The following is a 15,240-nucleotide window of genomic DNA, read 5'->3' as shown; positions in this document are numbered from 1 at the left end:
AGGTCTTCCAAAGACAAGTCTTTCAATGGAATGAAAGCCTTCCACGCCACGCCTTTACTGAATCCATTAGAACAAAACACTAAATCTATAACATGAGGGATCACAGGTATTTGAAGTATATTTCCTAAAAGACTTATTTGTTAATTTTATTGACTTAAAGGTCATAATCATGAGTTTAGTGTCACTATTTTTAAAACTTTTATTTAAGATCGCAACGAAATATATTTTTCATAAATAATTTCTCGCAAAATGAGCATCAAAAAGACTCACAAATCTGTCGAAAAACTTTAAAAAATTAAAACTTGTTTTTTTTTTATATTAAGAGTGAAGCATCTGGATTCATACTTCACACTTTTCCCCTAATTTTCCCCTTTTTATTTCTATTAAAAGTTAGTGAACCACCAATTAAAACCAATGTTACATTTTATGAATATAATATTAACACTAATAATACACATAATGAAATGAAGAATCACGCCAAACACTAAATTCGCCAACCTCTTTCATTCCTTTTAAACGGGAATCGAGACACAAATAGAAGACCACCGAAGTCCTCCGAAGCCCTCAGACCGGAAACCATCGCACAGCAGAAACTAAAGTCGAATCGTGCATCCTCCGCTACACACGAACTCACAGTGGCAATCATGCACCCTCCGTTCCGCGGCTCCCAAACGGCAGGATATGGTGGGGGAAAAATTTCATCCACGATCTGACAGCCCTGTAAAGCCGACTGGACACCTGCGGCACTGGATGTTCGTCTTGAGCTATGAGAGAATTATTGGGCCGCGTTTCATTAGAATCACACGAGACTCATCCATCCACCTCCAAATGAGGACTACCATATTGAAAATTCTTACGCAAACATCGAGAGTGCTAATGTCAACGCACGCACTCGAATCTATGAGCAGCGACGCCGGTTCGAGCCTCCATTGGTTGCTATCCCAGCGGCTGGCTACCCAGGCCACCAACAATGTAATCGAGATCTTCGCGGTGCAAAGAGCGTAATAGAAACAATGCAAGTGACAGGCGTCAACTATGCCTCGGCATGGGCATTACTGGAGGCCCGCTATGAACAACCGCGCTTATTGGTACAAGGCCACCTCACGGCCCTGCGCAACATCGCACCAATGCGACACGAGACTGATGCTGTATTCCAACGACTGATCGACACAATGGATCGACGCCGCGATCAACTTCGAGCTCTCGGGCGCCCGTTGGACATATGGGGCGATTGGTTCGTGTCGATAGCTACGACATGTATAGATTCAGATACTCGAAGAGCTTGGGAAGACGAACTTGAGCGCGCTGATGCATACCGTGACATAAAGACCGATAATTCGGCCACCTACGCTGGTCTTTCTCAGTTTCTACAACGACGACATCGCACTCTTAACACCTGCAGAATCTTCACGGTGACCGAGAGTCTCAGCGAAACGAGGCTATACCCAGCGATCGTAAGCAAGAAGCCCCACCACCAAACGAACATTCGCCGGCGATGCTTTCTCGGACCAGCAATATGTCTCCTGAACGACGGGCCACCTGTGATGTTACGAGCATTGCTGGATCCCTGTGCTGAAGCGACATTAACCTCGACCAGTCTTGCGCGCAAACTTCGAGCCTCCTAACACAAAACGGTTTTCGCTAGCAGTGGAGTGGCGGGTGGTCCATTGGACCACGCTCGAACCAGCACTCACTTCCGCATTCACCCAGCCGACGATTCTCCATAAAAAATCCGTTGGAGTTTGTTGTCTCCAGAAATTCAACTTCGCTGCACCGGCTGGATTTACGAATGAGCAAGTAATGCACGATTGGCAAGGACTGGATCTCGCCGAACCACAGTTCGGCCATCCTCAAGCTGTGGATCTTCTCCTAGGAGCCGATGTTCACCATTTGTTCCTGCGACCCGAGCTACTTCGGCGAAACGAGATAATGGCTCAAATGACTGCTTTTGGTTGTAGTATAACAGTCAGAGCTCCGTCAAAGAACGTTATTCCGATTAAGATCATTTATACCCCACTACTAACTTTCCGGAGACTACATGGCATGATGAGGTCATTTCCTTGATGCAATGGTTTTCGGAGGTGGAGGAAGCGTCTCAAGTCTTACGCCAGTCCCCGTTGGACGAAGAGTGCGAAGTCATCTTCGCTTGTCACCAACGAACTTCCGAAGGACGATATATAGTTCGCCTACCAGTGAAACAAGAAGATCTGGAAATGCTCCGCGAAAGTTTGAATGGAGCGTTGGATTCAACGAAGCGCAACATTTAAGCATCCAGGGCGAGGTTGTTTCATACTGTGCGGTTCGATCGTGCCCGTCATTCTGCTAGCGAAACTACTTGTACAGGATTTGTGGAGAGCAGGTTTTGAGTAGGATGAACCGATTCCACACTCAAACTTCAACCAATGGACCGAATTTGCAACGAATCTCAAGGCCATCGGTGAACTATCTATTCCTCAATGGATCGACACGCAGCCCACAGCTCAATTACTTCGATCATTGGCGTCTGACTTGGACATACCCACTGCGAATTGCATTGCTTTCAGGAGCTGCTGCAGGCGACAATCTGGCATTATGTTCCACGGAATCAAACCCGACAGATTTTGCAATGCGTGGCGTTGAACCTCAGCAGGTTTGAACCTTCGAAACTGAACTCTTAAGCCGATGCTCGCATCTCGTTAGACTCCTCGGCGTCGTCGTATACATGCTTCGTTGGATCAAACATCGTCGACAGCTTGCGGACCCGGAGCCCAAAGGGAAGTTTATCACCGTGAATGAATTGAATGCTGCATTTCATGCATGCCTTCGCCTAAGTCAATCACTGTGGCTTCAAAAAGAAGCCAGTTGTGGAGCGACAACGGCACATATTTCCATCGGGATAATTTCGAGTTACGGGAGGCTTTCGAATCTTCGCAGCTGCAATGGACAGGCGTTTCTGGATCGCTGGCGACACAAGGGGTAACACGGCACTTCATTCACCACGGAGCTCCTCACTTTGGAGGCCTCTAGGAAACCGGGGTCATGCTGATTAAGACACATCTCAAACGCGTTTTGAGAACCCACCAGCTCACATATGAAGTGTTTAGCACGCTGTTAGTTAGCATCGAAATGATTCTCAATATTCGCCCACTCACTGTATTGACAGATGAACCTGACGATCTCGATGTCCTGACTCTAGGTCACTTTGCAATTGGCCGGCATTTGATCTCAATACCCGACCTGGAAATGGAATAGCAAAGCCCCGATCAATTCACCCATTGAAAGCTAGCCAAAGCTTCCCGCGACCCATTTTGGGCTCGTTCGAGTCTCGAGTACGTAAATACACTTCAGAAGAGAATGAAATGGACTCGACCACGAAAGAACCTTAAGGTCGGAGATATGGTTGTAGTTGTCGACCCCACTCTTCTGTCAATCAATGGACGAGGACCTCTGGCTCGCGTTCTTCAGACCCATCCGGGCAAGGACGGTTTTGTAAGAGTTGCCACCATCAGAGCCTCCACTGGCGAATATATGCGACCAATCACCAAGTTTGCATCGCATGTTTGATTTAAACTTGTCTCCAGTAGAGGGCGCTACGCGACAGCTGTCCATTGTTCTCTCACCGGTTACCGCGCGTCAGCTCTCCTAGTTGGTCTTTACGCTTCGACCAGAGCGAAAATTAATTGTCTCTTTAAACGTATCAATCGGTTGCATACCTTATGAATTTAATGTATCTCGTGTGAACCAAGTGATATCAAGTCCATCGAGTGCAATCAAGTGAATCAAGTGCAGTTAATTAAGTGTCATTGAGTGTAAGCATTCTATGAAAGTTTCCAAGAATTAATACAGTTATCAAACACGTGCATCGACTTTTATTTCTCCGCTCTCCTGTCACCCCCTCTCCTCACGCAGAAGAAACAGAAATAAAAATTACACATCCTATCAAAGAATGATTAGTGAAAGATTTGTAGTTCTTCTCAGATTGATCAACTTTTGTGTATTCTTTTTTTAATAACTTGTACCGTTTTTTTTAAAAGATGATTCTTTTTATTTTCAATATTTAATTTTCAATGTTCATTGACAAATTCGCAGTTCTTTTTTGGGTGAACCACTTTGGTCTCTTCATTTTTGTGTGCGTCTTGAATCATTTTCCAAAAATTTAAATTTTTATTTTTCAATGCCAGTTTTTACGATTCAAACAAAACCCGCGCATCCTATCAAAAAATGATTACAAAAAATATGCAGCTCTTTTTCGATTGAACAACCTTTGTCCATTCATTTTTTATAGCTTGTGTCGTGTTTAAAAAATGTCATTTTTTTTATTTTCGATGCCATTTTTTACCAACAAAACAAAAACCATGCGTTTCATCGTGAAGTGAATATTCAAAAGTTGTCCCGCGCATACAGACAAAAACGACGACAGATAGACAACATCGTCAAACCTGTTTTTTCGGTCAGGTTTCACATAAGAGTAATAGTTTCTCATTATGATGAAAATTTGAAATTTTTCGAACCTAAAAAATGTTGTACAGTTTCATTAGTGCCCACTAAAAAGTATGAGAATACACGGGCAATTTAGGAATATTTGAAAGCATATTTTTACTTTTCGAAATCGAAAATAAAAGAAGAAAAAAATATTAAGTTTTTGGTATAAATTACCAAATGCTTTTTAACTCACCTCGTTGATGTGTTTATAGGTCTTGATAAGATCAACGCTTAACTTCCGAAGTGGGACTGTACTGGGATCTCGAAACCTATGGCGTATGCGAGCTTGCATGGCATGGATATCGGCAGGGGTTTCTTGTGGAACCCCGCCGGAACCCACGCCACCACTACCTCCTGACCCACAAACCGCTGCTGGAAGAGGTTCCTCAGCAACCAAGCGGCCATAAAGAGGTACACCTCCCGCAGCCGTCCTCCCATCGCTCAATTTCTGTTTAAAAGTTGGTCAACTGTTGGTTAAAATTGGTGTTATATTTTGTGATTATAATATTGACATTGTTAATGTATATAATGGTAATAATATTCATGCTATATGCACCTGACAAACGTAGCCTCAGGGTCGACTCATGCATGAAGTGAGGGATCGCGCGAAGTATTGGATTCGCCAGTTTCTTCCATTTATTTCGAGTGGAGATCCAGATATAGATGGAGGACCGCCGAAGTCTTCCGAGGCTTTCGGATCGGAGGTCATCGTGCAGCAGAAAGCCGGGGTCGAGTCATGCATTTTCGGCTTGCACACGAGCTCACAGTGGTGGTCATGCACCTTCTGTTTTGCGGTTCCCGAGCGGTTGGTATTTTGGAGGTAGATTTCATCCGCGATCTGCCAGCTCTGCGGCTTCAGGCTTGTCCAGAATTGTTGCGGAACATCGTCGTAACACATCACTTAGCGCAATTTACGTAGTCAACAAATTGTGATCCTCCCTGTATCGATTGTTTAACCAGCTCGACAATTGATGAAGCAATTCAAATTGAGTTGAATCCCGCCCGCCAAAGGTACCATGATCAATAAATAAAAGAAAGAAGAGAAGTATTTGCAGCGCATGCATTTGCGTGCGTGGAAGACAAAAAATGAAAGAAAAGAGGTGGAGATAGGTAATCGCTCGACTCTTCCTTTGGCCGCCATGTTTTATCGTCTTGGGACCTTTAAAGAAAGGCTAAATGCTACGTGGGAGAGGGAGAGAGATTTGTGCAGGAAGGTTTTCGACTGCATCTGCTCCCCTGTGAGTAATGAGAGATTGCTTGATCATGTAAGAACAGAGAACAATGAAGAGTAAGAGAGTGAGTGAGATAAGGTTATGCGTAGGAGAATTCTCGACTACCCTTTTAACTGTACTCTACCCTCCTTTGCAGTCCAGCTATGTGTGGGAGATTGCTCGATAAAATTTGGATAATTTTATCAATTGTAAAGTTGTCGACTGCCTTCTCCATTGCACTTTATCTTCCTTTGTTATAAACTATATGTGGGAGATTGCTCGACCAAATTTTATTGTTAATTGCGCATGTTGTTACTTAGATGAAGAGAATTGCCTATAAAGTATACCTGAGAACCCTTTATCTGTGCTTTTTATAGTCGTGTGGCCTTTATGTGTTCTCCGCGCCACGATCACCTGCCTGTAGTAGCTGAATCCGGCTTGCTAGGACGAAAGTTTCTTCTGCGCGAGGAGAGGGGGTGACGGCAGATCGGAGAATTCAAAGTCGATGCACCTGTTTGTTAACTGTATTTATTCTTAAAAACTTTCATACAATGTTTACACTCAATAAAACTTAATTAACTGCACTTGATTCACTTGACTGCACTCGATTCTCTTGATATCACTTGGTTCACACGAGATAAACTAAATTCATAAGGTTAGCAGCCGATTGATACGTTTAAAGAGACCAAGGCTTCCTACACGTGTTTTGGCTTCCTGAATCCGAATTTGCAGGGTGTTTGCTCGTGTGCGGCGGTTTTCAAAAGTTTTTAACAGATTGATTGTTTAAACGGACACAAGTTTTTTGCTATGGATTTTGAGCATGCAAGTGGCGTATCGGGTGATTCCTTGTTTGTCAAAGAGTGCGTGGCTTTTTTCAGGTTGAAGGAGTCTCGAATGGAACCAGTGATGTTGCGAGAGGACCAGGCGGGGAACTTGTAGACGTTATATTTTATTGTTTATCGGGCTGTTACTTTTTTCCTGATTGGGCCGCGGATACCGGCCGGGTGCTCGCGCGTTCTCCATTTTATCGAGAATGCTACAGTTTTTGAGGGTTTTAAAACTGACGATTGGAAATAAAGAAATCGTTAATTAACTGATGGGAAATCGAGTGGATTTGCGGAAATAGATGGTTTGAACGGTGTCACCTTTTTCGTATGCGGGTGACGATTACTGGACGCGGACCAGTCAATTCGTGGTTTGATAACGAATGCAATGCTTTTTCAAATTTGAAGGGGTTTTGATTGGAATCAGAGATATGGTCAGTTCAATGAAGGGAGGGTCATGGTTGCGCGCCGGTGCTGAGACCGTGCTGGCCGGGCCGGCCCGCGGCGGCTTGCCGGGCGCGCGAGGGTGATTTCCGTTACAGTTCGCTTCGTTGCTATTGCAATAAATTGTATTATGCGACGTGTCTTTTTGAAAGGTGAACTTCGGTCTGCAGTTTGGTATAATATGTTGTTTTTCTTATTGTTTTTTGCACGCGAGGAGATGCAAATGTTCTTTTCCAGCGGGGGAATTTTCAGGAGAGTTATAAGCAAGCTCTATGCTAATGAACAATAATACAAATAAAAACTTGTAAAATACTTTATTCGTACTATATTAAATCATACTACATTAAATCAAATAAAGGAAAGCATTAGTCTAGTGCGATCAAATTTATTAAAATTTCTAAAATTTAAATAATTTGTTACTTCTAATATATAGATAAATTAAATTCTAAATATGAAAGGGTAGATCGAGCACTTGTAAAAATGTACATAATTGAAATAAAATGTGGTTTACTTATTACACTCGTGAAAATGCTTTTGCTGCAATTTATTTCCGCAAATCCACTCGATTTTTTGTCGGTTAATTAACGATTTCTTTGTTTCTAATTGGTGGTTTTGAGATTTTCAAAAACCTTTAGTATTCTCGATAAAGTGGGAGATGCGTCGGCGCTTGGCCGGTGTCCGTGGCTTAATTGGGAGGGGGGTAACAGCCTGATTAACAATCAAATATATAACGTCTACAAATTTTTTGTTTGGTTTTTTTGCAGTATCATTGGTTCTATTCGGGATTTTTTCGTTTTGAGGAGGGCGACGTGTTCTTTGATAGTAGGGGAATCGTTTGGTGTACCACTTGCATGCTCGGTATCCATGGCGGGGGACTTGTGGCTATTTAAACAATTAGTTTGTTAGTGGCTTTTGAAGGTGGCCGCGCACGAGTGAACACCTTGTAGGTTCGGATTCGGGTTATTCGGCCATCTACTGATTGGTCTGAACAGTGTTTTATTATATTAATCTAATTAGGTTTCATAACCCCTTAAAACGTGTTTCCTGAAAATGTTTTGATTTCAAGAATTATGCATTTTTAAGTTCGTATTTTACATGGATTTTCGTACTTTCGTTCAAAACATGCTGGGTTTTACATTTTTTGTACTGTTCGCGAAATATCATACTTTGCCAAATACTGCGCACATATATACGTTACAGTATATGTTAAAGCCATAATTTTTTTCTAGTTACTTAGCCTTTGAAAGAAGGCTTATTTTTATATTCTATTAGGTATGTGACCATGAGAAGCATACAAAATATTGTGTTTGAAAATACAATATTTGAATTACGCGGAAAATTCACTGAAATTGCTAAGTGTACCCTAGGGTGGTCCAAAAAATTATTTTCGAGCTACAGAGCCAGTCACCCCGCTAAAAATTTCCATTTCCGGATGAAATAAATCCGTAATTTTTTATTATTTAAAAATTAAACTATTAACACGTGCCACTCGGCACATCAAAATCCCATTTGATTAACACGGTGAAATTGTTTATTTTCGAGAAATTGAACTCGTGCTCCAGAATTTCATCAAAACGTGCCAACATTTTTAGGTATTGAAGAGGAAAATTGGAATCCTATGCTACTTTTTGTTGAATAATTACTAAACTTCGATACATTGCTTCTAATTATTCACAAATCTAGTTGTTTAAACAATTTTAATTCGCTAAAGCAGTTTTTTTCTCGAGAACTTAAAAAAAAGGAATAGAATACATCCAATTATTTTTTTGAATGTATAGTGTATAGAAAAATATATTGACATTTTTTTAATTGTTTAAATAAATATAATTTGTTTAAAGAATTATTTGTTATAAAAATATTTTAAAAATCGTATTCTTCTAAATTAAACATAATATCGAATGATTTAGAGTAGTAGTACGTTCTGCTAAGAGCTTTATGTTATTGTTTACACAATTAATTATTGTTTTTTTTAATGTCGCTCAAATTAAGTATGGATGGTTTACAACTTTTTTGGCGCAATGTTGAATAAATCATAAAAGTCGAAATAAAATTTCAATAACAAAAATTATAATATTTTCTCTGAACGACGCACAGTAAACTGAATCGGGAATTTACTATTCAAAATCACCTACAGCCTACAATTCTTAAACCATTTTCAATTCTTTTTTAGAATTCATGAGTAATAATTGCGCAGGAGCGTCTATGGATTAGGTTTTTTAATTTTTATCATTTTTTAAATTAATAAACAAATAGCGAAATGGGGACATTTCTTAATTATTATTTTTGATCTTTAAATGAGTGACTTAATTGATCCCATACTCGATGAAAATGAATGTCGATGTATCTAAGAAACATGAATAATTAGCAATAAATCAAATCTAATTGTCATAAACAAATTATGTTGACAAAATGTCAAAATCATGGGAATGTTGCTTGCAAATAATATTTGTAAATTAAGATTGCTTAATTTTATCTACACGATCATATTTGATCATCAAAATTTGTTTCTGCTCTATTTGTTTATTTTACAAACAAATTATAGAAACAAATGCACAGTTTAGGCATTTATTGGCAGAGAGAAGACGGCCGTATACTAACTTCCATATATCATAACGCTGCTGAAGACTGGTGACCTTCTCAACATGAAAACAAAAACACAAACCCAAGACGACTCTCTCGGTTCCAGTTCTACCTCCCAACCCTCCCTTATTAACTGAAGTTTTTGGTGGGACTGACGTTAGAACTACAATCTCCACCATATGACGATTTGATACTTAACTCGGAAAGGACTGGAACTTTTAATGACAAAAGGCATGCACACGGAAAATCTAAAGGTCATTTTTCAGGCGACGAATGGAGACTGGGTGTTTGGAATGCTAGGGGAGTAAATGATCTCAAGGTAAAAGAATTGCGTGAAACTATGGACGTGAAGAAACTAGACATGTTATGTGTGTCTGAAACAAAGAAAAAGGGATGTGAAACCAAAGACATAAAAAACGGCGCCTGGACAATGTTACGGGATATCCTTGTTAGATGTACGATCGAAGTGTGTGGTACCGCAGTTGTAGGAAGAATGTCTGGTGATGCGTGGTGGAATGATGAAATTCAGGCTGCCCAAAAAGCAAAAAGAGAAGCCTATAAGAGAACTTTGAACATCGCAGGTCTTAGCAGAAGAAGAAATAAAAATACAAAACGACTTTGAAGGAAGCAGGAAACTACTTTATAAAAAAATGACAGGAAACAAAAGTACAGAAATTGTCAACATGAGAAATAGTAGGTAAGGCTGCCGGGGTAGACGGTATTAACGCTGATATGCTTACATACTGTGGCGCGTGCATACCACATAGATTGTGCGAATTGATAAATTTATGTTTCGATATGGGCGACGTCCCAGACGATTGGAAAAAAGCGATTATCGTACCAATATACAAGAGAAAGAGAGATAAAAGCGAGTGCAATAATTACAGAGGGATTAGCTTATTAAGCACCGTAATTAAAATATATTCAAAAATACTTATTCGTAGGGTAATGAAAATAACAGAAGCAAAGATTTGGGAAGTCCAAAGTGTCATGTACGGATCAAATATTTAGCTTAAGGCAAATAACAGAAAAAAGTTTGAGAGTAGGAATAAAAGTTTTCTGTGAATTTGTTGACTTAGAAAAAGCTTTTGACAAGGTAGATAGAAGTAAACTTTGGGAAGTCCTGAAAGAGTATGGAGTCAATGGATGGATCCTACAAGCTATAAAAACAATATATACAGGTAGCAAAGCGAGTGTGAGAGTGAATGGGAAACTGAGTGACTGTTTCGATATTATTCAAGGAGTTAGGCAAGGATGCGTTATGTCTTCATGGTTATTTATATGACTTATGGACAAGTGTTTAAGAATGGCTCTCTTCGACGAAGAGGGTGTGGATCTCGAAACAGTAAGGGTACGTGGGTTAGCGTTCGCAGATGATATGGTTGTTACACTATGCAATATTTTATTAAATAATGAGAGAATTGCACAAGTTGATAAGTTCGTATACCTTTAATAACTTATTTACTAGGGACGGGAAGATAGATGAGGAATTAGATAGACGAATAAATGAAGGTAAGAAGGTTATTGGCAGAGCAGGTTCCCTTATCAGAAGTAAAAATATATCAAATAAAGCTAAAATGTCAATACATAATTCTATATTTGTACCGACTGTACTATACGGTAGCGAGACATGCGCATAATATGCGGGAAAACCCTGATGGACAAAGTAAGTAACGAGATAATTCTAAAAGAGTGTGGTGCAGAAAAGACGCTAGTAGACACATGGGAAAGAAATCGGTTAAGATGGTTCGGACATGTTGAGAGAATGCCAAATGAACGACTAACCTAAACAAGTGTATCAAGGTAAAGTAAATGGCGGCGTGCCCAGAGGTAGACCGCGGAAAGAATGGTTAGAATGTGTGAAAGAGATCCTAGTTAGAAGAGACATAAGAAGTCACAGAAACATGAGAGTCTGCATGAAAAAATGCATGGACATAAAAGAAGCTAGAGAAGTATGCCAGGACCGGAAAGTATGGCGGCAAATAGTTAATAAAAAGAGTGTCACTAGAGTAATTTTTTTCTGTTAGCAAAAATATTTGCTTTCTAATAGAGGAAGCATCAGCATAATACAAAACCTTTTATAATACAATAACAAAAAAAAACTGTTCAAATTTTTAGTTAAAATAACAAATTTTTCGTGTTGGAAAAAAGGGGTAAGTTTTATCGTACCCTATCCCTTTGCCATCTTTATGATTTTTTAAACAAAAATCATGAGAATTATTTTTTTTTTTAAATTTCATGATGAAAACGTCTTAGATTCATGCATCAACTTTGAATCATGTCTACAAGAAAAGTTTTTCTATTTAAAACAGATGTTTCAAACTATATTTTTTGTTAAAAATTCATCTTTTTTGTATAGGAAATTCGTCCTTTTGAATTGAAAATGCATTTTTTTTGGAAAAGTTATCATTTTTTATTTAAAATTTATTTTTCTTAGTACAGATATTTTCTTTAAATTCTTCTTTTCTTATAGAAAATCTGTTGTTTTTAAAAATAATTTTTAGAATTAATTGTTTCTGTTGAAATTTCAACTAACTGATCCAAAGTTGAAATACTTTGTTAACACTTAATTCCTTTGGTTGTAGATTAATTTCATTGGTTTAAAAAAGAAATATTTTGTTAAAAATTCTTTTCTGCTTGTAAATTATTTTTTTAACTAAAGATTCAACTATCTGGTTGAGAATTCATCTTTCTTAATTGAATATTAACTTAATATGATAATTCATATTTTCGGGTTTAAAAGTAAAATCTTTTCTTAAACATTCCATTTTCAGCGTAAAACTTGTTTATCTTGTTAAAAGTTCGTCTTTCAAGGTTAAAAATTCAAAAATGTTGTTTGAGTAGATAAATTTTAACTTTAAAATACAGAATACATAATGTTATATATGAGCTTTAATCTTTTATTAATAAAAGCAATTTCAAATATAGGAGTTTTCTGTTTATAAAAAAATTGTAATTAGAAATCTTTTCCAAATAATAAAAACTCAAATAGAAATTATTTACGCTTGGAAAAGATTGAAGATTTTCCTGATCTTTGTAAATTTTAAGACATAATTGAATTATTTTCCGAGTTTGTTCAATTTTATGCGAATATTCTTCTTTCATAATATGTCTACATTTTAAAAAACTACATTATCTGACTTTTAAAAAAATTATTCTAGTCTTAGACCTTCGTGATTTATATATAAGTTTATTATTTAATATATTTTGTGCGACTACTTTTCAAGAACTTTCAATTCTCAGAAGATAATTTTAATATAGGACCCATAAATTTGGAGCAACATCCTCAGTATTGTAGTTTCTATTTTCTATTTTTAAAATCGACTTCTGTTAATCAAAAAATATTCTCGGACTACTACAGAAATCCATAGTATTGATTGACAGAAATGAATAAATAGAAGAAAAGAAAGATACTTTATTTTAAATAAAAATTAGATTATTATCTTCTTCTTGCAATGATAATTCATTTATTCTCTTATCAGCACTTTTCTAATGAGCCTGAAGTTCCGAAAGTTTACAAAAAACGAAAAAAACGAAATATAATATATTTGAAAAGTCAAAATGTTTTCACTGTTTATGGCAGTATTATGTGCCAAAAGCCCCATCTAAACGTTTCAGCCCTCTAGATATCTGTGCATGTGAACCACAACCCAAACCAACCTCTAAATATAATAAAATTCGTTAAAAATACATCATTTTGAAAAGTCTAAATTTTTTTATGATTATCGCTGCATTCAGTGTCAACAGTATCACTAAAAAGTCTCATCCCTCAAGTGAATGTGCAACGCACACCCCAAATCAACCCCTCCACATTATAAAATTCGTTAAAAATACACAATTTTGAAAAGTCAAAATGTTTTTAATGATTATCGCTGCATTTAGTGCCAGAAGTACCACTAAAAGTTTTACTATTTGGTTGAAAATTGCACTATTTTGTTGAGAATTCGACCTTGCTTGAAAGTTGGACTCACTTGTTAAAAATGTATTCTTTTTTTTTAATTTATCATTTCGTTGAACCAGCTGTGAATTTTGTTTTTATTTATATTTATATGGTGCTCATTTCATAAGTACTGTTTTCTGTTAGCAAAAATATTTGCTAACATTTTCCCATCTTTATGATTTTTTAAACAAAAATTGTGAGAACTATTTTATTTCAAAATCTATGATGAAAACGTCTTCGATTCATGCATCAACTTTGAATTATGTTTACAAAAAAGGTTTTTCTATCTAAAACAGATGTTTCAATTATTGTAAATGAGCATACCTTCTTTACTTAATAAAGTGCATTAAGATTATAAGTCAATCGATTTGTCTCGAATCAAGGAATCTTTTTCCGTTCTTACATAGATTTTGAATTATGTTAATGAAAAAAGATTTACTTTGAAAAATTGTTGTATCGATTACTATTATGCATTACCATAGTTTCCTTACTCTTCAATAAAATGTATCAATATTATAGGTCAATTAGTCAAAACAGGTACATTTATCGAATCAACGAACCATTTCTGTTCTAGAATAAAATTTCAATTATGAGAATGAGAAAATTTTAAAAATAAAGATTGATTATTAATATAATATGAATGACCATAACTTCCTCACTCTTTAATGAAATGTATTAATATTAAGTCAATCAATTGTTTTCGAACCAAGGAATTTTTTATGTTCTTGTATGAACTTGAAATTTTGTTAATGAATAAAGTTTGACTATAAAGCACTAATTTTTAAAATATTACAAAGTGTTAAGACAATCTTTTAGCCAGTTTCAAGATATTAGTGGAGAAAATAAGCCTTCCAAATTTTATCAAATCATCTGCAACCGTTTTCAAGTTATCCTGTTTGAAAAAAGTGTGACATTCGAATACAAATCCACACACACGCAAGAAAATCCGGACAGTATTGCCTAGAACATCCTATGCAAGATTTTTAAGTCAAGGAACGTTTAATAAAGTGAATTAAATTTCTTTCGAAACCGTTACTATAACGAAGCTTCCTCTATGAGGAAGCGTAAATTAATTATTTCGCAAAAATTGATTTATTCTGTTGCAATTTCGTATTTTTTGGTTAAAAATTCATTTTTTGATTGAAACCTCAACTAATTTTTTAGAAACTCCTTTGATAATTTCAGAAAATCTGTGTGGTTGAAAATTTTACTATTTTGTTGGAAATTAGTTTTTTTCTTTGAAATAAATTTTTGCAACGGAAAATTTAACTATTCCATTATTGATTTAAAATGTCACGTGTGTACTAAAAGTTTGTTTCTCTTTCTGGGTTAAAAACTAACTTTTTAACTTCAAATTTCAACATTCGATTTCTCCTTGAAAATGGATCACTTTTCAGTTGAAATTGAATTATGAATTTGAAAATTAACTGTTTTATTGAAAACTCATCTGTTTTGTAGACTATTTTGCGATCAGCCTTGGCAAGTTGACTGTATGCGTGAAAATTCATCTTTTTGGATGGAAAATGTAACTATTGGTTGAAAATTAAGTTCTAGGCAAAAAATTCATATTATCGAATGGCAAAATCAACTGTTTTCTAGGAAAGTAGTTTGAATCAAGCTTTGTGTGATGATCTGTAACGAAGCAGGAGAGAAAACGTGCCATAGTTTATAATCCGTCAAGTATTTTAAGTAAGGTCCCTTGAGTGTGTGCTGAGATAGCATTCATAGTTCTCATACATCTTTAGCGAATCTTCATTAGTTTTCTGTAAGATATATTTTA

Source organism: Belonocnema kinseyi, chromosome 6 (genome assembly GCF_010883055.1).
Source record: "Belonocnema kinseyi isolate 2016_QV_RU_SX_M_011 chromosome 6, B_treatae_v1, whole genome shotgun sequence".
Lineage (NCBI taxonomy): Eukaryota > Metazoa > Arthropoda > Insecta > Hymenoptera > Cynipidae > Belonocnema > Belonocnema kinseyi.
The sequence above is the reverse complement of the archived record's forward strand: the minus strand, read 5'-3'. Positions refer to the sequence as shown.